General features: G+C 44.6%; 1 long non-coding RNA gene across 2 annotated transcripts; it reads left to right on the forward strand.

Annotated features, from left to right (window-relative positions):
* Positions 1–1141: 1141 nt before the first annotated feature.
* LOC112220112 lies at positions 1142–17946 on the forward strand. Of its 2 annotated transcripts, none has more exons than XR_006079472.1 (5): positions 1142–1502; positions 11433–11555; positions 11644–11762; positions 11860–11933; positions 16433–17946. It is a non-coding gene; the product is annotated as an uncharacterized LOC112220112 (long non-coding RNA). The 2 variants fall into 2 exon arrangements; XR_002948831.2 differs by having other exon boundaries at positions 1148–1502; positions 11639–11762.
* The last annotated feature ends 5236 nt before the right edge of the window (positions 17947–23182 follow it).

Here is a 23182-nt window from a genome sequence, read left to right on the forward strand (position 1 = left end):
TGCCACTTACGTAGTCTACCTGGAGCTGACAAACAGATGTAATTAACAGCCTATAACTCCGTTTGTTGTTGTGTGATTTTGCCATTATTAATGGCCATGTTTAGTTAATTAAATTGGAAGCTGTCAATTGTGATCTTGGTCACAGCTCTATCGCAAATGTATCATTTTCCACATGTAATGTCAGTTTCATTGTGGACTTTTCCCTGAAATTAGATGTTGACCTATCAGGGGCTATATCCTACCTGCATCTAGCTCAGCAAACCATGGCAAAATGTAATTGCAATTATAAACCCAGATTTTAGTCAGTAGCCTGTGCCTAATAAAATAAATAAATCTCACATATAGGCCATTTATAACGGTTTGTAGTCTTAACCTCTGGCACATAATAATGGCACAATTGCCAAAATATAGGCTAACATTAGTTTGTTTAAGTTCATCCAAGTGCTTCTTGCACAGAGATTTCAAGATCCTGTCTAACTTTCTTCGCTCAAACTCTCCTGTCGGATTTATCGATAGTTATGCACATGCGCAAACAGAATTGATTTACAATTATTAACTGGGTGTTTTGAGCCCTGAATGCTGATTGGTTGAAAGTCATGGTATATCAGAGGCGTACCACGGGAATGACAACTTACTTTTTACTGTTCTAATGTTGGTAACCAGTTTATAATAACAATAAGGATCCTCAGGGGTTTCTGGTATATGGCCAATATACCATGGCTAAGGGCTGTTCTTTGTGGTATATGGCCTGTGGTATATGTCCTATGTCCTAAGAACATCCCTTAGCCATGGGATATTGGCCATATACCACACCTCGGGCCTTGTTGCCTAATCATAGCAGTCAAAACAAGTTGACTGACATCCATTGATGGAAAATTATCTTTAGAGTTTAATAAGGGCAGTTTGTCTTTTCTCTTGCAACATATCCTTAAATTCGCTTTAATTATTATTTTGATGGAAAAACCTAATTTTGCTTTTTAGCCTACGTTGTTTAAAATAATGTCGATATTCCTTCTTATTTCGCTCGAAAACGTTATGGGAAAAGGGTTTATTGGATAAATGTGGCAACTCCCCTCTTGCTGCAAAAGGCCTTGTGAGTGGGTTTTCACATGTCATCGGGCTAGAAATTTCTTCGGACCTGGCAACCCTGGAGAGCTTTCAGTTGACGTAGAACGCCTCCTGGCGGCTATGTTGGAAGACTACTGCATTAATTATTCTGACTACAGCCGAGGGGCTACCCCAAACTGAATGATAAAAGTGACTAGAACTAGTTGATTCATCACCACGGTCATTTTCTGTGGAGTATATGGCTGCTCAAACGAGGCCGGAAACACAAAGGGGGGAAAAGATGTTTACAGATTCCCCGCAATCATGAAACACCATTGGCAATACCAATGAGATAAGACTCAAGAACTCAGAGAAGCGAAGAAACCTTTTTGCCCGTCAAGACCTCAACCCAGACAGCTGTCAATACAGGGTTTGCTACGATCATTTCATCATTGGTAGGTCAAGTCTTATCGATTTTGATTTTAGTTTCGCTGTTATGCTAACCAGGCGTTAACAACAGCAGATTTAGTTGGCTCGATAGCTTGTAGTCTAGCTTTTAGCATGTGTCGCGTCAGTTTCAAGTTTTGGAAATCCATTTATTTTCACCATAAAAATGCCCCTTATAACAAAGTATTGCATGCCTCTATCGTCGCATTTGCGGGCTAATGTGAACCTAATATTCCTAATGTGATGAGTAGATTGGATAGTGATCGTTTAGGCTGTTAATAAGCGCGTAGTGGCATATGTTAATAGGCTATATCAGAGACGTTTCTTCCCTTTGCACGGGAAAAATGTGGACGTTGATAACTTTAAATGCGATTCTACTACACTTTATATCACTGGAGACATTAACATAATATTTTTTTAATACGATGGTAGTCTAGGCCTACTCTACTGACAACAGATCAATTAGAACGACCTTGTCTTGAAAGCAACCATGTAATCTAGACCGAGGTAAAGAGTATCAAGTTGGATATTCGCCTGTAGTTTTCCTTACGTCCACCAACAGCAGTTACGGACCGTCAACATAGTGACAAATCAAAAATGTAACATTTCAATAGCTCTTTAACCATTACTCCAAACACGTTCAAAACTGGTTGTAGCTAACCCGATGGCATAGACATTGCACACCCTTTAGTTTGTCCATTTTCATCTCACATGGTTTTACATGCATTTTTCAAAATGTAGAATTTCAATAGCTCCTTGGTCATGTGACCTGGTGACTTCAAACAAGGTTCAGAATGTCCACTTCACTACCCTTCTTTATTGCACACCCTTTAGTTTGTCCATTTTCATCTCACATGATTTTACATACATTTTTCAAAATGTAAAATTTCAATAGCTCCTTGGTCATGTCCGCTGACGACCCTTCTATATTGCACACTCTTGTTTGTGTACTTTCTAGAGGTCAACCGATTATGATTTTTCAAGGCTGATACCATTATTGGAGGACCAAAAAAAGCCGATACCGATTAATCGGACAATTTTTTTATTTTATTTTTACATTTGTAATAATGACAATTACAACAATACTGAATTAACACTTATTTTAACATAATATAAAACATCAATAAAATCAATTTAGCCTCAAATAAATAATGAAACATGTTCAATTTGTTTTAAATAATGCAAAAACAAAGTGTTGGAGAAGAAAGTAATATGTGCCATGTAAAAATGTGTGCCATGTAAAAATGTGTGCCATGTAAAAAAGCTAACGTTTAAGTTCCTTGCTCAGAACATGAGAACATATGAAAGTTGGTGGTTCCTTTTAACATGAGACTTCAATATTCCAAGGTAAGAGGTTTTAGGTTGTAGTTAATATAGTATTTATAGGACTATTTCTCTCTATACCATTTGTATTTCATATACCTTTGACTATTGGATGTTCTTATAGGCACTATAGTATTGCCAGTGTAACAGTATAGCTTCCGTCCCCCTCCTTGCCCCTACCTGGGCTCGAACCAGGAACACATAGACAACAGCCACACTCGAAGCATCGTTACCCATCTGCAAGGGGAATAACTACTCCAAATCTAAAAGCGAGTGACGTTTGAAACAATATTAGCGCACACCCAGCTAACTAGCTAGCCATTTCACATTGGTTACACCAGCCATTAGGCTGATAGGCTTGAAGTCATAAACAGAGCTGTGCTTGCGAAGAGCTGCTGGCAAAACACACAAAAGTGCTGTTTGAATGAATGATTACGGGCCTGCTGCTGCTCAGTCAGACTGCTCTGTCAAATCAGACTTAATTATAACATAATAACTCACACAAATACAAGCCTTTCGTCATTAATATGATCGAATCCGGAAACTATCATTTCGAAAACAAAACGTTTATTATTTCAATGAAATACGGAATCGTTCTGTATTTTATCTAATGGGTGGCATCCCTAAGTCTAAATATTCTTGTTACATTGCACAACCTTCAATGTACGTCATAATTACGTAAAATTCGGGCAAATTAGTTCGCAATGAGCCAGGCAGTCCAAACTGTTGCATATACCCTGACTCTGCGTGCAATGAACGCAAGAGAAATTACACAATTTCACCTGGTTAATATTGCCTGCTAAACTGGATCAGTAGTTATAACTAGTGATTATGATTGATTGTTTTTTACCTTGGCTTCTACTACATTCGCGTAACAGGCAGGCTACTCGTGGAGTGCAATGGTTAGAGCATTGGACTAGTTAACTGTACGGTTGCAAGATTTGAACCCCTGAGCTGACAAGGTGAAAATCTGTCGTTCTGCCCCTGAACAAGGCAGTTAACCCACAGTTCCTAGGCAGTCATTGAAAATAAGAATGTGTTCTTAACTGACTTGCCTAGTTAAATAAAAGGAATAAAAATCAAATATATATTTTTTATTTTTAATAATCGGAAATTGGCACTGATTACCGATTGTTATGAAAACTTGAAATCGGCCCTAATTAATCGGCCATTCCGATTAATCGGTCGACCTCTAGTACTTTCATCTCATGCTGTTAGACTTAAATCTGTAGGCCTTCATTTCACATGGGTATAAAAAATAATAATAATAATTTTAAAAAATGTACCAGCCTCGCAATAACTATCTTTCACATGGACACTGAAAAGATCCGCAAATGGCTATACAGTGGGGCAAAAAAGTATTTAGTCAGCCACCAATTGTGCAAGTTCTCCCACATAAAAAGATGAGAGAGGCCTGTAATTTTCATCATAGATACACTTCAACTATGACAGACAAAATTAGAGAGAAAAAATCCAGAAAATCAGATTGTAGGATTTTTAATGAATTTATTTGCAAATTGTGGTGGAAAATAAGTATTTGGTCACCTACAAACAAGCAAGATTTCTGACTCTCACAGACCTGTAACTTCTTCTTTAAGAGGCTCCTCTGTCCTCCACTCGTTACCTGTATTAATGGCACCTGTTTGAACTTGTTATCAGTATAAAAGACACCTGTCCACAACCTCAAACAGTCACACTCCAAACTCCACTTTGGCGAAGACCAAAGAGCTGTCAAAGGACACCAGAAACCAAATTGTAGACCTGCACCAGGCTGGGAAGACTGAATCTGCAATAAGTAAGCAGCTTGGTTTGAAGAAATCAACTGTGGGAGCAATTATTAGGAAATGGAAGACATACAAGACCACTGATAATCTCCCTCGATCTGGGGCTCCACGCAAGATCTCACCCCGTGGGGTCAAAATGATCACAAGAACGGTGAGCAAAAATCCCAGAACCACACGGGGGGACTAGTGAATGACCTGCAGAGAGCTGGGACCAAAGTAACAAAGCCTAGCATCAGTAACACACTACGCCGCCAGGGACTCAAATCCTGCAGTGCCAGACGTGTCCCCCTGCTTAAGCCAGTACATGTCCAGGCCCGCTGAAGTTTGCTAGAGAGCATTTGGATGATCCAGAAGAAGATTGGGAGAATGTCATATGGTCAGATGAAACCAAAATAGAACTTTTTGGTAAAAACTCAACTCGTCGTGTTTGGAGGACAAAGAATGCTGAGTTGCATCCAAAGAACACCATACCTACTATGAAGCATGGGGGGTGGAAACATCATGCTTTGGGGCTGTTTTTCTGCAAAGGGACCAGGACGACTGATCAGTGTAAAGGAAAGAATGAATGGGGCCACGTATCGTGAGATTTTGAGTGAAAACCTCCTTCCATCAGCAAGGGCATTGAAGATAAAACGTGGCTGGGTCTTTCAGCATGACAATGATCCCAAACACACCGCCCGGGCAATGAAGGAGTGGCTTCGTAAGAAGCATTTCAAGGTCCTGGAGTGGCCTAGCCAGTCTCCAGATCTCAACCCCATAGAAAATCTTTGGAGGGAGTTGAAAGTCCATGTTGCCCAACAACAGCCCCAAAACATCACTGCTCTAGAGGAGATCTGCATGGAGGAATGGGAGAACATGCACAATTGGTGGCTGACTAAATACTTTTTTGCCCCACTGTATGTGGTATGGATCAAGGACAGGACAGGTGTTCGAACAGAGGTGCTTAAAGGAAGGCGCACAGGTAGGCCTCTTTTTAATCACAGTAATAGGCAGTGATTTGTCAGTCACAGTGAGCTTGATAACGTGAAATAATCATTTTCATAGCATCACTTTCATATACTGTACATTAAGACAAATAGAGTATTAGAACGCATTTTACATAACCTGATAATGACTTGATATTTGAGTGCATTCACAACAAGCCACCTGCAGACAACTTACAAAATGCAATATTGCATTTGAGGGTTAGTTTTTCTGATGAAAATAGTTATTTGATGCATGGCCTACCATTTATCTAACTGGGAAAATAAATTCCTATGTCTTTTGTGTGTAGAATCCTTTTTCCAAAATTGATTTAGGTACTTTTTTTGAAGAGTTATGAGGGTTGTGGTTTTTGGTTGACCCTGATGGACAGAAGGAGAAGGAGGAATCGGAACACGCTGCATTCAAATTCAGATCTTAGTTATTCCATTGTACTGGATCTAAGTGTAATACTTTTTTATGACATACAGTGAAAAACTCTCTTGGCTGCTGGCTCTGTCACTTTCAGACATGTGCAGAGCAGACTTGAACCACAGGGGTTCTCTGTAAAGAGAGAGTAATCCAAAAGGCACAGACACACCCCTTGACTTTCAATTGGCACCGTTGACCTGTATGTATTCTCTCCTGTTTGGCTCTGTGGTGCACAGTCTGGCAGTCTGACTAAAGTGCCAGAGGTATGAGGAGAGACATCCTCTTTTGTATTTATGGGAACAAATATTTCCTAACACTTTGGATCCTGTTCTTGGACAGTTAGAAGACAATGCATCAATGCAAAAATGTATTACTGTCCATGTGTAACCTCAACCTTGTGGGTCTATGGGTGTTTGGGCCAATAAAGTGCCAACTCAATTCTACCACTGACTAGTCTCTCATGCCTCTATGAACGGAGACACAGGGCAATAGTTTTTAATCTAAATCAGCTTTTTTTACTGGAGTACAATAACCCCTAATTGGGGCTCTTTTCTTGACACACAGCAGTTTACCAGATAAGAAGTCAAGAAGATCAAAAAGTAGATTGTTGTAAGGGTGTATTCCATCTTGTGCTGGCCTCATTGTCATATCCATTCTGGATTCTGAGTGGTAAAATCATAGTCGAAAAATGCCTCTATGTATGTGTATACATTTTCCGCCAAGACAGATCTGCCAAAGGGGGTGGAGTTGCAATCTACTGCAGATACAGCCTGCAGAGTTCTGTCATGCTATCCAGGTCTGTGCCCAAACAGTTTGAGCTTCTACTTTTAAAAATCTATCTTTCCAGAAATATGTCTCTCACTGTTGCCGCTTGTTACAGACCCCCCTCAGCCCCCAGCTGCGCCCTGGACACCATATGTGAATTAATTGCCCCCCATTTATCTTCAGAGTTTGTACTGTTAACTGGGATATTGTTAACTGGGATATGCTTAACACCCCGGCCGTCCTACAATCTAAGCTAGATGCCCTCAATCTCACCCAAATTATCATGGAACCTACCAGGTACAACCCCAAATCTGTAAACTCGGGCACCCTCATAGATATCATCCTGACCGACCTGTCCTCTAAATACACCTCTGCTGTCTTCAACCAGGATCTCAGCGATCACTGCCTCATTGCCTGTGTCCGTAGTGGGTCCGCGGTCAAACGACCACCCTTCATAACAGACAAACGCTCCCTAAAACACTTCAGCGAGCAGGCCTTTCTAATCGACCTGGCCCGTGTATCCTGGAAAGATATTGACCTCATTCTGTCAGTAAAGGATGCCTGGTTATTCTTTAAAAGTGCTTTCCTCTCCATCTTAAATAAGCATGCCCATATTTCAAAAAATGTAGAACCAGGAACAGATATAGCCCTTGGTTCACTCCATACCCGACTGCCCTTAACCATCACAAAAACATGCTGTTGCGTTCTGCATTAGCATCGAATAGTCCCCGCGATATGCAACTTTTCAGGGAAGTTAGGAACCAATATACACGGGCAGTTAGGAAAGCAAAGGCTAGCTTTTTCAAACAGATATTTGCACAAACTCCAAAAAGTTCTGGGACACTGTAAAGTCCATGGAGAATAAGAGCCCCTGCTCCCAGCTGCCCACTGCACCTCAGCTAGGAAACACCGTCAACGATTATCGAGAATTTCAATAAGCATTTTTCTACAGCTGGCCTTGCTTTCCACCTGGCTACCCCTACCCGGTCAACAGCTCTGCACCCCCCACAGCAACTTGCCCAAGCCTCCCCATTTCTCCTTCACCCAAGTCCAGATAGCTGATGTTCTGAAAGAGCTGCAAAATCTGGACCCCTAAAAATCTGCTGGGCTAGACAATCTGGACCCTCTCATTCTAAAATTATCCGCCTCAATTGTTGCAACCCCTATTACTAGCCTGTTCAACCTCTCTTTCTTATCGTCTGAGATCCCCAAAGATTGGAAAGCTGCCACGGTCATCCCCCTCTTCAAAGGGGGAGACACTTTAGAACCAAACTGTTTCAGACCTATATCTATCCTACCCTGCCTTTCTAAGGTCTTCGAAAGCCAAGTTAACAAACAGATCACCGACCATTTCGAATCCCACCGTACCTTCTCCGCTATGCAATCTGTTTTCCGAGCTGGTCATGGGTGCACCTCAGCCACGCTCAAGGTCCTAAACAATATCATAATCGCCATCGACAAAAGACAATACTGTGCAGCCGTATTCATCGACCTGGCCAAGCCTTTCGACTCTGTCAATCACCGCATTCTTATCGGCAGACTCAACAGCCTTGGTTTCTCAAATGACTGCCTCGCCTGGTTCACCAACTACTTCTCAGATAGTGTTCAGTGTGTCAAATGGGAGGGCCTGTTGTCCGGAGCTCTGCCAGTCTCTATGGGGTTGCCACAGGGTTCAATTCTCGGGCCGACTCTTTTCTCTGTATACATCATTGATGTCGCTCTTGTGGCTGTTGATTCTCTGATCCACCTCTACGCAGACGACACCATTCTGTATACTTCTGGCCCTTCTTTGGACACTATGTTAACTAACCTTCAGACGGGCTTCAATGCCATACAACTCTCCTTCCGTGGCCTCCAACTGCTCTTAAATGCAAGTAAAACTAAATGCATGCTCTTCAACCGATCGCTGCCCGCATCTGCCCACCCGCCTAGCATCACTACTCTGGACGGTTCCGGACTTAGAATACGTGGACAACTAAAAATACCTAGGTGTCTGGTTAGACTGTAAACTCTCCTTCCAGACTTCCAGATATTAAGCATCTCCAATTCAAAATGAAATCTAGAATCAGCCGTCACTCATGCTGAATCAGCCGTCACTCATGCTCATGCTTGAGAACCATATTTAGGTAGCCTGGGTTTCACTGTTGGTTTGTGGGTGTTTGTTTCCGTGTGGGTGTTTGTCGCCACACGGTACTGTTTCGGTTTCGTTATTTCACGTATTCGTTTATTGTTTTTGTATTTTATAGTGTTCAGTGCTTTTCTTATTAAAATCGTCATGAACACTTACTACGCCGCATCTTGGTCCGATTCTTACTCCTCTTCAGACGAAGAGGAGGAAATCTGCCATTACAGAAACACCCACCAACAGAGGACCAAGAGGCGTGGTAATGGGCAGCAGCAACAGCGGCCGAAGACACAGGACTCATGAACTTGGGAGGAAATTCTAGATGGGAGAGGACCCTGGGCACAGCCAGGGGAATATCGCCGCCCCAAAGCAGAGCTGGAGGCAGCGAAGGCAGAGAGGCGCTGGTATGAGGAGGCAGCACGGTGGCGCGGTTGGAAGCCCGAGAGTCAGCCCCAGAAATTTCTTGGGGGAGGCACACGGGGAGTGTGGCGAAGCCAGGTAGGAGACCTGCGCCAACTTCCCGTACATACCGGAGAGCGAGAGGGACCGGGCAGGCACCGTGTTATGCTGTGGAGCGCACGGTGTCCCCGGTGCGGGTGCATAGCCTGGTGCGGTACATTCCAGCTCCTCGTATCGGCCGGGCTAGAGTGGGCATCGAGCCAGGTGCCATGAAGCCGGCTCTACGCATCTGGTCTCCAGTGCGTCTCCTTGGGCCGGCGTACATGGCACCAGCCTTACGCATGGTGTTCCCGGTTCGCCAGCACAGCCCAGTGCGGGCTATTCCACCTTGCCGCACTGGCCTGGCTACCGGGAACATTCAACCAGGTAAGGTTGGGCAGGCTTGGTGCTCAAAAGCTCCAGTGCGCCTGCACGGTCCGGTCTACCCAGTGCCACCTCCACGCACCAGCCCTCCGGTGGCAGCCCCCCCGCACCAGGCTGTCTCTCCGTTTTCTGCCTACAGGGTCTCCCAAGTGTCCAGCGCTGCCACAGAGCCTTCCTCCTCTCCAGCACTGCCAGAGTCTCCCGTCTGTCCTGAGCTGCCAGAGTCTCCCGTCTGTCCTGAGCTGCCAGAGTCTCCCGTCTGTCCTGAGCTGCCAGAGTCTCCCGTCTGTCCTGAGCTGCCAGAGTCTCCCGTCTGTCCTGAGCTGCCAGAGTCTCCCGTCTGTCCTGAGCCGCCAGCCAGCCAGGAGCTGCCAGAGCCGCCAGCCAACCAGGATCTGCCAGAATCGCCCTTCACTCTGGCGCCGCCGGAGTCTCCCGCCTGTCCGGCGCTGCCGGAATCCCCCGTCCATTCGGGACCCATATCTAGGGTCCCCAGTCCAAGGTTGGTGGCGAGGGCTGCCGCGTTAAAGAGGCCACGGAGGCCCGCGAAGAGGCGCCCTAGAACTATGGTGAAGTGGGGTCCACGTCCCGCGCCAGAACAGCCACCGCGGACAGACTCTCACCTAGACCCTCCCCTACAGGTTCAGGTTTTGCTGCCGGAGTCCGCACCTTGGGGGTGGGGGGGGGTACTGTCACGTTCTGACCTTTATTTCCTTTGTTATGTCTTTATTTAGTATGGTCAGGGCGTGAGTTGGGGTGGGCAGTCCATGTTTGTGTTTCTATGTTTTTTCTATTTCTGTGTTTGGCTTGATATGGTTCTCAATCTGAGGCAGCTGTTTATCGTTGTCCCTGATTGAGAACCATATTTAGGTAGCCTGGGTTTTCACTGTTGGTTTGTAGGTGTTTGTTTCCGTGTGTGTGTTTGTCGCCACACTGTACTTTTTCGGTTTGGTTATTTCACGTATTCATTTATTGTTTTTGTATTTCATAGTGTTCAGTGCTTTTCTTATTAAAATCGTCATGAACACTTACAACGCTGCATCTTGGTCCGATCCTTACTCCTCTTCAGACGAAGAGGAGGAAATCTGCCATTACAGCAGCTTACAGATCATTGCACCTGTATGTAGCCCATCTGTAAATAGCCCATCCAACTACCTCATCCCCATATTGTTATTTATTTATATTTTTTTAAATTGCTCCTTTGCACCGCAGTATCTCTACTTGCACATTCATCTTCTGCACATCTCACTGTGAGTACATGGAATATTCCTCAACTGCGTATATCATAAATTGCTATTGCAAATAGAAGTATTATGTTCAACAACTGATATTTTCAGATATTATTTTGACAAACACACTTTGGTGTTTACAATTCATTCTCTATTGTCATTGATTTGGTGGGCACTGTCATCTGTGATCTTTGTGATATGACTTTCTTTAAGCACGTACTGATGAAACTGTCACTTCATATATTTTTCTTAAAGTCTACAAACGCTCTACATTTATTCACTCTGTTATAGAGTTGGATCCTATATGCTACTTTTATTATTGTCCTGTAAATGGTTCAGTGGCTATAATTTAGGCTGTGTAGAATGGGGAATAAAGGAAATTACCTATACTAATAAATTACTACTAGATTATAGTTATAAGGAAAACAGCATACAAAGTTGGCTTGTGTATCCATTTGCCTCTAACTAATCATAATTCCATTATGTTTACATAAAAAGAGAACACTTCAAAATGAGAAGATCCTGCCATGGAAAAGAAGACTGGGTGGACATAACGTGTAAAGGAGGGGAAATAACTCATAACATGCAGCAGGACACCTTCAGCTGTGGGGTCTTTGTAATGTAGGTTTGATAGTTATATTTTCAATAATGAATGGTTAGCTGTTATGCCACAATTAGGTCAAAAACCGTAATTTCTTTTTTAGTGTAGATGGCCAAGGAAGTTGCACAGAACTTCCCCAACATCCCCTTCCAAATTGATATGGAACCTTCAAAAGCACATGGAGCAACTGCGGAAAGAAATGGCTGAGGATAGACAAAAAATGTCTGGTATGTAAGGACGTTTAATTCAAAGTAAATGTAAATTCTTTATTTTTATGTAGTTGTGTCGGACAGCCATATGTTCAGTTCATGCCTATGATTTCAGAGTTCAACAAAGCCAACAACTGCTTCATGTGGGCCACTGATAAAGAACCTGGATGTGGCCCAAAGACTGACTGGGTTAGTAACTTTATTTAACATGTCTTGACAAGAGTGATGGCATGTAAGACCATTTATGATATAACACAGTGGATGGCTAATTCGTCATTCGTCATACTGCATTGATGTTTGATATTATTTATAACGTGTTACGTTTTGTTTTGATTCAATGTTTTGCATGCCAACGGTGGTTCCACGTGCTGTAACTAGGAATGAAGACAAAAGAGTTCAACAGAGTAAAGAACACAAACTGGAAGTGCTGTCTTTGTTGTTAAAAATGTATGCTATACCCCATCCACACTGAAGAGGCTCTGACATGTACATCAACCAGGGATAAAGAGAAAGTTAACACTATGAAATGTTTCATACTTAACTTCAATTAAGTGTCTGACATGTTGGAAAAGATGAAAGGTCTACAATTTATGTTTAATTTGTCAATATTATATTTTTATTCATTGATTTACTGGCCACCATTACTGTGGTTACATGTTCAGTATATGTATTGACCAGCAAACCCACTGCAGCCTACCTCACCAGCTCACTCTCCATCCCTGCTTTGGACAAGTAATAGCATGACTCTCGTACTATGCCCTTTTCCTTCATGGTTAATATTAACGACGAAAGGAGATATTATCTGTCTCTCCTATTGTGTACCACTGTTAAATACTGTGGACAAATAAAAAAACAGGGAAAATAGCTACTTAGAACTACCAATTATTGTAGATAAATATTAAAGAAAAGGGTAAACACAACACTGGACTGAACCCCCTAATTGTCAAACTAATATTAATGTACAACAATACAGAAGATACATGACTAGAGGTTCTGCAACATGGGTGTACATCCACTGCATGCTTCTTAGGTGTGTAATTGACATGACCAAGGAGCTATTGCAAGTTTGAAACTATGAAAAATGTATGTTACACCGCGTGATTTTACAGTACACAAACAAGAGAGTGCAATATAGAAGGGCAGTCATTGGACATTAGGTCACATGACCAAGGAGCTATTGAAATGTTATATTTTGAAAAATGCATGTAAAACCATGTGAGATAAATGGCCAAAGGGTGTGCAATGTGTAGGCCCACGGAGTGGACATTCTGAACCTTGTTTGAAGTCACTAGGTCACATGACCAAGGAGCTCTTAAAATTCTACATTTTGAAAAATTAATGTAAAACCATGTGAGATGAAAATGGGCAAACTAAAGGCTGTGTAATATAGAAGGGTAGTCAGTGGATATTCTGAACCTTGTTTGAAGTCACTAGGTCACATGACCAAGGAGCTATTGAAATTCATTTTTTTTTTAAATTAATGTAAAATTTTGTGAGATGAAAATGGACAAACTAAAGGGTGTGCAATGTGTAGGCCCACAGAGTGGACACTGAACCTTGTTTGACGTTCCCAGGTCACATGACCAAGGAGCTATTGAAATTCTACAATTTGAAAAATTAATGTAAAACCATGTGAGATGAAAATGCACAAACTAAATCAAATCAAATCAAATTTTATTTGTCACATACACATGGTTAGCAGATGTTAATGCGAGTGTAGCGAAATGCTTGTGCTTCTAGTTCCGACAATGCAGTAATAACGAACAAGTAATCTAACTAACAATTCCAAAAAACTACTGTCTTATACACAGTGTAAGGGGATAAAGAATATGTACATAAGGATATATGAATGAGTGATGGTACAGAGCAGCATAGGCAAGATGCAGTAGATGGTATCGAGTACAGTATATACATATGAGATGAGTATGTAAACAAAGTGGCATAGTTAAAGTGGCTAGTGATACATGTATTACATAAGGATGCAGTCGATGATATAGAGTACAGTATATACGTATGCATATGAGATGAATAATGTAGGGTAAGTAACATTATATAAGGTAGCATTGTTTAAAGTGGCATTGTTTAAAGTGGCTAGTGATATATTTACATCATTTCCCATCAATTCCCATTATTAAAGTGGCTGGAGTTGAGTCAGTGTCATTGACAGTGTGTTGGCAGCAGCCACTCAATGTTAGTGGTGGCTGTTTAACAGTCTGATGGCCTTGAGATAGAAGCTGTTTTTCAGTCTCTCGGTCCCAGCTTTGATGCACCTGTACTGACCTCGCCTTCTGGATGACAGCGGGGTGAACAGGCAGTGGCTCGGGTGGTTGATGTCCTTGATGATCTTTATAGCCTTCCTGTAGCATCGGGTGGTGTAGGTGCCCTGGAGGGCAGGTAGTTTGCCCCCGGTGATGCGTTGTGCAGACCTCACTACCCTCTGGAGAGCCTTACGGTTGAGGGCGGTGCAGTTGCCATACCAGGCGGTGATACAGCCCGCCAGGATGCTCTCGATTGTGCGTCTGTAGAAGTTTGTGAGTGCTTTTGGTGACAAGCCGAATTTCTTCAGCCTCCTGAGGTTGAAGAGGCGCTGCTGCGCCTTCTTCACGATGCTGTCTGTGTGAGTGGACCAATTCAGTTTGTCTGTGATGTGTATGCCGAGGAACTTAAAACTTGCTACCCTCTCCACTACTGTTCCATCGATGTGGATAGGGGGGTGTTCCCTCTGCTGTTTCCTGAAGTCCACAATCATCTCCTTAGTTTTGTTGACGTTGAGTGTGAGGTTATTTTCCTGACACCACACTCCGAGGGCCCTCACCTCCTCCCTGTAAGCCGTCTCGTCGTTGTTGGTAATCAAGCCTACCACTGTTGTGCCGTCCGCAAACTTGATGATTGAGTTGGAGGCGTGCGTGGCCACGCAGTTGTGGGTGAACAGGGAGTACAGGAGAGGGCTCAGAACGCACCCTTGTGGGGCCCCAGTGTTGAGGATTAGCGGGGAGGAGATGTTGTTGCCTACCCTCACCACCTGGGGGGCGGCCCGTCAGGAAGTCCAGTACCCAGTTGCACAGGGCGGGGTCGAGACCCAGGGTCTCGAGCTTGATGACGAGCTTGGAGGGTACTATGGTGTTGAATGCCGAGCTGTAGTCGATGAACAGCATTCTCACATAGGTATTCCTCTTGTCCAGATGGGTTAGGGCAGTGTGCAGTGTGGTTGAGATTGCATCGTCTGTGGACCTATTTGGGCGGTAAGCAAATTGGAGTGGGTCTAGGGTGTCAGGTAGGGTGGAGGTGATATGGAACTTGACTAGTCTCTCAAAGCACTTCATGATGACGGATGTGAGTGCTACGGGGCGGTAGTCGTTTAGCTCAGTTACCTTAGCTTTCTTGGGAACAGGAACAATGGTGGCCCTCTTGAAGCATGTGGGAACAGCAGACTGGTATAGGGATTGATTGAATATGTCCGTAAACACACCGGCCAGCTGGTCTGAGCATGCTCTGAGGGCGCGGCTGGGGATGCCGTCTGGGCCTGCAGCCTTGCGAGGGTTAACACGTTTAAATGTCTTACTCACCTCGGCTGCAGTGAAGGAGAGACCGCATGTTTTCGTTGCAGGCCGTGTCAGTGGCACTGTATTGTCCTCAAAGCGGGCAAAAAAGTTATTTAGTCTGCCTGGGAGCAAGACATCCTGGTCCGTGACTGGGCTGGATTTCTTCCTGTAGTCCGTGATTGACTGTAGACCCTGCCACATGCCTCTTGTGTCTGAGCCGTTGAATTGAGATTTGGGTGTGCAATAAAGAAGGGTAAGTCAGTGGACATTCTGAACCTTGTTTGAAGTCACCAGGTCAGTAGGTAGCTATTGAAATGTGAATGTAAAAAAACATTGTACTTTGTTTATGCTCCCTAACTAATTCAACTTGGAATACAAAATGCTGCTCACATTTCCACATTTATTAGCTCTGGAAAGCAAATTCATGTCCAAATCGTGAAAATAAGACCTGTGCAATGTTGTGCACAAATTTTCCAACATCATGACAGTTATTTGGAGTCTGTTGCTCAAGTGGTTTGAAAGCTATTGAGGTTTGAAAGCGCGAATGTCCGTTGAATATCCAACTTGAAACGGTCTTTACCTCTGTGTAATAATCTAGGCTGAAAAGCGGTCTTGGCTAAAAGGGATCCAGTTTTTCACAAATTGATGTAAAAAGTTTTATTTGACTTTTTAGCTAACCTTAACTTTTTTCACAACATTATCCTAATTCTTCTAACCGGCTGCGTATATTCTCAGTATCTGCTATGAAATGTCAAATATTACGTTCATTTTACAAAACGTTCCCTTCTTGCCATGACCATGAAAAGGGTAGACACAAATTGTACAATATAATGTCCATATAGTCTGAAGGAAATTATTGTTAAAAAAAACATTCATATGATAACTCAATGATAATTTTATAACTTTATTCATAACATGAGGTAAAATGTATGGACATTACCGCATAGGACAAAGGCCTCAATGGAATATGCTGGACCAACCAATGGTAATGGTTGCTCTAGCCCAACAATAGATTTAATCTTTATATAACACTAAAACACCTGAATGAATTAAACACAACCAAACACTTAAGAGCCCCGGTGGTATAGGTGACCTGAAGATTTGATATTCTAACGTCAGGTGTGCTTCTCATTTGTTTATGTACAGTAGGTTCACCAGCTGACCTATATCAAGACACCCAGGTTGACTGGATTCCCCCTGTGAAGATGAGTAATGCTGCAGCAGCATCAGTTTCTACTACTTCATCTTTTTCCAGACATGAAAGAAGACTCCCCTCAGTTATATGACATGGTTGTCATATGCTGTGCTTTGGACAATTTGAATGATTCTGTTGTGTCAATTGAGTAGAGCACCTTGTCATGACAAAAGTGCCCCCTTAAACTGTATGAATATAATGTATTTGGAACGTTTCAAAGACTTGTTGATATTGTAAACATACTGTACTTTAAGCCATATTGTTGTCCAAGTGTAAAGACAAGTATTTTGTCATCTTTGCTTTGCCTAGCCCCATTGAATAAAAAGTATTTCTTATGGCCCAACTATTGCCATGTTCCTTGCTTTTCAGAAACGTGGTTCTCAAACAAGGTGCACCCCATGGCTATCCAACTCGATGGATTCTTCTTTCACCAGGCAGACAGGATAGTGGAGTTGGTTCCGGTCATTTTAATTTGGCGTCACTAAATCAAAAAGATATATAATTCACATGCGCCAAATACAACAGGTATAGATAGACCTTACAGTGAAATGCTTACTTACAAGCCCTTAGCCAACAATGCAGTTAGGAAAAATAAGTGTTAAAGTATTTACTGAAATAAACTGAAGAAAATAATGAATAAAAAAATTGGTGCAACAATAAAATAACATTAGTCAAGGTAATATGTACATGTAGGTAGAGGTAAAGTGACTATGTTTGTATAATAAACAGAGTAGCAGAAAAAGTTTGGCATGGGCTCTCAAATCCTGAAAAGGTTCTACAACTGTACCTTTGAGAGCATATGGACTGGCTGCATCACTGCTTGGTATAGCAATAGCATCGCCCTCGATCGCATGGCGCTACAGAGGGTTGTATGGGCAGCCCAGTACATCACTGAGGCCGAGCTCCCTGCCATCCTGGACCTCCATATCAGGTGAAAGACCCCAACCACCCATGCCATAGATTCTCTGCTGCAGCACAGCAAGAGCTTGAACAGCTTCTATCCCCAAGCAATACGACTGATAATTAGCTAACAAAATTGCTACACGGACCAAGTTTACCTTGCATCTTTATTGACCTTTTATTTCAGTGTTTTACACCGTCTATGCACACTCACAGGGCCCTACACACTGTCACTCCAAAACAAACACTCCATTTTCTCACTCACACATAATATGCACATACATTTATACAAGCTACACACCCACACGCTGCTGTTACTCTGTTTATCTTATATCCTGTTGCCTAATCACCTTACCCCTATACATATCTACCTCTATCACCCCAGTATCCCTGCACATGTAAATATGGTATTGGAACAAACTTTTTAAATATTTCCTGTATATAGTATGTTTGTTTACTTTATTGTGTATTTCATATTTCTTGTGTGCTTTTTTCTAGAAATACATTTGATTATTGCATTGCTGGTTTTTGAGTTTGCATTAAAGGCATTTTACTGTGCATGTGACATTAACTTGAAACGTGTCATTCCTTTACAATTTAAACACATTTAGTGTAGACAATGTAGTTGTAGTAGTTTTTTAAAGACTATCTTCAATATCACGGTGGTGCCTCCAAGTTCCACTCAGACCCTCTGGGAGAAGAGTATCTGGCATTGAACTTGGTAGTAGTTGTATGTTTTAAGCTAAGGATCCCATCTGCTTCCAGACATTTCACCACCTCGATTGCAAGGGTTGGATATGAACTAAACAATCTTGTCAGCACAAGGCATGTAGAAAATCTAGTATAATGATCAGCCTCATACATTGCCTACTGGTATAGTTTTTAAATTGATAACATATAGCTGAACAATACAAACATTGTGTGGGTTAAGCTATTATCTCATTCAGATGCACAATGTCAAGGTGTAGAGTTTTATTCTAGCCCCAGACAAACAGACCTGATTCCTCTCGTCAACTAATTATCAGGCCCTCAATGAGTTGAATCAGGTGTGCTGTTGGGGGTACTCAAGGACTGGAGTTGGGATCCACTGCTGTAGGCATATGGCTGCATTGGCGTTGCATGCAATGGGTTCACTTTTTTAAAATGATTTAACCTTTTTTTAACTAGGTGTCACTGGAATTTCATAATTCCTATTTATTATACATTAATTAAATCACTGTCTATTTTATAAAATGTGTAAGATTCCTATTTGCATAAAATAGACAGAGACCAGTCTTATCAAAATTAGATAATAGTATTTATTCTCGGAGCGCGCTGCCATGTAACCACGAACAACAGTTTATATACAAAATATGACGTCATAGGTTATAAAACGTTTGTCCTCCTATCAACCAGGACCCAACAAGTTGAAAAGTTCATTCCAACCCCTGTGCTCTCTTAGTCCAGACACACAGTTAAATCAAGATAAACTTCTGAAGTTTTCATCCATCACCATTCAGCAGACAGTTCCAGCTAATGGAAAACCTGAGAAAACACACTCTGCCTTATCTAAACATCCCAGAGCTAAGTTGAGTCTGTTCAACCATAGGTTACCAACCTTTTCTGCTTACTTAAAAACCCACAATTCCAGTCCCCTCTAACCTGGCTGGAATTATTTTATTACCCCCTGTTTCATGCTCCACAATCCCTTCCTTATGAATTAATATTGTTAATCAGATATAATAAAACAGTAGAGTTGAATTAGTTATAGTTCTATTTAAAATGTAGATATTGTTTAGTCATTATTCCTATCAATCCAAAAAAATCCTATCACTAGGCAAGTCAGTTAAGAACAAATTCGTATTTACAATGACGGCCTTGGGTTAACTGCCTTGTTCAGGGACAGAACAACAGATTTTTACCTTGTCAGCTCGGGGATTCGATCAAGCAACCTTTCGGTTACTGGCCCAACGCTCTAACCACTACCTGCCGCCTCCCACATGGCTGATATCCTGAAAAAAAAGGGGAAGCTCAGCACTGAGAGGATGCCTAGTACCGAGAGGAAGCCCAGTACTGAGAGGAAACTCAGGCAGGTAGTAGGCTCTGGCAGATGCTGGCTAGCTGGTGGTTCTGGCAGATCCTGACTGACTGGCGGATCTGGAAGATCCTGGCTGACTGGCAGATCCTGGCTGAATGGTGGATCCTGGCTGAATGGCGGATCTGGAAGATCCTGGCTGACTGGCGGATCCTGGCTGACTGGCGGATCTGGAAGATCCTGGCTGACTGGCGGCTCTAGCTGCTCTGGCTGCTCCATGCAGACAGGCAGCTCTGGCTGCTCCATGCAGACTGGCAGCTCTGGCAGCTCTGGCTGCTCCATGCAGACTGGCAGCTCTGGCTGCTCCATGCAGACTGGCAGCTCTGGCTGCTCCATGCAGACTGGCAGCTCTGGCTGCTCCATGCAGACTGGCAGCTCTGGCTGCTCCATGCAGACTGGCAGCTCTGGCTGCTCCATGCAGACTGGCAGCTCTGGCTGCTCCATACAGACTGGCAGCTCTGGCTGCTCCATACAGACTGGCAGCTCTGGCTGCTCCATGCAGACTGGCATCTCTGGCTGCTCCATGCAGACTGGCAGCTCTGGCTGCTCCATGCAGACTGGCAGCTCTGGCTGCTCCATGCAGACTGGCAGCTCTGGCTGCTCCATGCAGACTGGCAGCTCTGGCTGCTCCATGCAGACTGGAAGCTCTGGCTGCTCCATGCAGACTGGCAGCTCTGGCTTCTCCATGCAGATTATCAGCTCTGGCTGCGTTGAACAGGCAGGAGACTCCGGCAGCGCTGGAGAGAAGGAAGGCTCTGGCAGCGCTAAACAGGCGGGAGACTCCGGCAGTGCTGGAGAGGAGGAAGGCTCTGATAGCGCTAGACAGGCGGGAGACTCCGGCAGCGCTGGAGAGAAGGCTCTGGCAGCGCTAAACAGGCGGGAGACTCCGTCAGCGCTGGAGAGGAGGAAGGCTCTGATAGCGCTAGACAGGCGGGAGACTCCGTCAGCGCTGGAGAGGAGGAAGGCTCTGATAGCGCTAGACAGGCAGGAGACTCCGACAGTGCTGGAGAGGAGGAAGGCTCTGACAGCGCTGAACAGGCGAGGCGCACTGAAGGCCTGGTGCGTGGTGCTGGCACTGGTGGTACTGAACCGAGGACACGCACAGGAAGCCTGGTGTGGGGAGCTGCCACCGGAGAACTGATGTGTGAAGGTGGCACAGGATGGACCGGACCGTGAAGGTGTACTGGAGAGCCTGAGAGCAGGACTGGCACAGGACGTGCAAGGCTAGGTAGGTACACAGGAGGCCTAGTGCGTGAGGCTGGCACACTCTTCACCAGCCGACTAACACGCACCTCAGGACGAGTATGGAGCGCTGACCCAGGTGCCATCAAATCCCCGACACGCTCCGTCGGGCGAATATCGTATCTAAAGCACCAACCTAGCAACTCCCTCATAACTCTCTCCTCCACTTTCCCCATTAACTCCTTCACAGTCTCTGCTTCACTCACCTCCAACACCGGCTCTGGTTCTGGTCTCCTCCTTGGCTCCTCACGATAAACAGGGGGAGTTGGCTCAGGTCTGAACCCTGACTCTGCCACACTCTCCCTGAGCCCCTCCCCAATACATTTTTGGGGCTGACTCTCGGGCTTCCATCCGCGTCGCCGTGCTGCCTCTTCATACCAGCGCCTTTCCGCTTTCACCGCCTCCAGTTCTTCTTTGGGGCGGCGATATTCTCCAGGCTGTGTCCAGGGTCCTTTTCCGTCCAATATCTCCTCCCACGTCCAGAAGTCCTGTGATCGCTGCTCCTCACGATAAACAGGGGAGTTGGCTCAGGTCTGAACCCTGACTCTGCCACACTCTCCCTGAGCCCCCCAAGAAATTTTGGGGGCTGACACTCGGGCTTCCTTCTGCGCCGCCGTGCTTTTCTCTTCGACTCCATTCTCCTATAGCCCTCCTCGCACTGCTCCAGCGAATCCCAGGCGGGCTCCGGCACTCTCTCTGGGTCGACCGCCCACCTGTCTATTTCCTCCCAAGTAGTATAGTCCATACTCCTGCTGTCCATAACGTCCTCCCATGTCCATTCCTCTTTTCGTTGCTGTTGCTGTCGCTGCCTGTCACCACGCTGCTTGGTCCTCTTGTGGGTGATTCTGTAACGGATTTTCCTCCGTCGAAAGAGAGTCGGACCAAAATGCAGCGTGGTAAGTTAGATACATGTTTAATAAACGAATAAACACGAATATACAAAAACAACAAACGGAACGTGAAAACCTATACAGACTATTTTTTTTTAAATAAAAAATAATTTATTACCTTCAATACCATTCATTCTTTACAACTCATAATTTTCATACATACTCCAACAATGGCATTTTAATTTAACTAAACAAAACAAAAACCCCAAACAAAACCTCAGGGGAGCATCTTCCCTCCCCGTCACCCTACAAACTACCTTTCCCTATCTCCCCGTCCCTAATCTATCCCCTTACAAATCTAAATGACACCCAGCCCTAAACCCCTTCCACCTCTCCCGAGCAGCATGCTGCCCCCACTTCCTCTCCTCCCTCTTCATCCTCCCCCTCAAATCTCCTTCCACCCTCCTCACTATCCCTTCCACCCCCCAATCTCTCCCTGTCTTCACCATGTTCTGCCTGGCTTCCCACAGCCCCCGTTTAAAGAGACTCATGAGAAGCCAGAGCAGAAACCTGTCCCTATCCGTCCCTCTCGCTCTCCCTACACCTCTCTCTAACCTGGCCCACGTCAATACAAAATCCCCCCTTACCAAACCTAACAACACCTGTGCCCTAGCCCATACTACTCCGGCAAAGGCACAGTCCCAAAATACATGGCGCACAGTCTCCTCCCTGCCACAAGAGGATCTTGGACAGGTGGGGGATTGCACCAAACTATACCGGTACATGATGGAACGTACCGGCAAACACTTATGGAGGCTCAACCAATTCAGGTCCTTGAGCCTGTTGTCCAGACCCCGCGCCTGCACTCCCTCCCAGACCACTTCCGAGATGCCCACTACAGGCGCCGGACTCCCTGCCTTTCTGACCTCCTCGTACAGGTGCCTGTGATCTAAACCTACTCGGGCAACTTCAACCTCAGGGTGTGCACGCAGCCACTTGGCCGCATGACCAAAGTGCCACGGCAGCTGTTCCGCCCGAGGACCCGTGTTAGACCACACCATTACGCTTCTCGCCTGATACGAGAAGAACACCCGCAGGAGGTAACCGGACGGGTGTATCACTGGATGAGCAAGCTCCGTTAACAAGAAAGAAACAAAAATTGCGTCCAGCTTGAGGGGGAAATGTGGTAACCCCCTACCTCCCTCCCCGATGGGACAGAGCATGCGTGCCCTGACGACCCACTCGCACCTGCCACTCCACATGAACTGAAACACAAGCCTCACTAGAGGCCTCCTCAGACAAGCCGGCAATGGGTAGATGTACGCCAAATACAAAAGAGACGGCAACACATCCACCTTTAGGACCAGGACTTTGCCCATAAAAGACAAATACCTAGCCTTCCACATTGCTAGCTTCCTCTGTACCACTGCGATACGCATGTTCCAGTTTAGCGTCGCTGAGCCGGAGGTCTCAAAATGGACCCCGAGAATCCTCAGGGCCCCCTCACAGAGAGATAACCCCCCGGACACATCCGTTCTACCGTGCCATCTTCCGAAAAACTTGACAGAAGACTTTGCATGGTTCAGAACCGCTCCCGACGCTCGGGTGAAATCCCCAAAGATGGCAAGGGACCGTGTCAGGCACGAGTCCTTGCA

The sequence above is a fragment of the Oncorhynchus tshawytscha genome, linkage group LG20 (assembly GCF_018296145.1).
Source record: "Oncorhynchus tshawytscha isolate Ot180627B linkage group LG20, Otsh_v2.0, whole genome shotgun sequence".
In the NCBI taxonomy this organism is placed as follows: domain Eukaryota; kingdom Metazoa; phylum Chordata; class Actinopteri; order Salmoniformes; family Salmonidae; genus Oncorhynchus; species Oncorhynchus tshawytscha.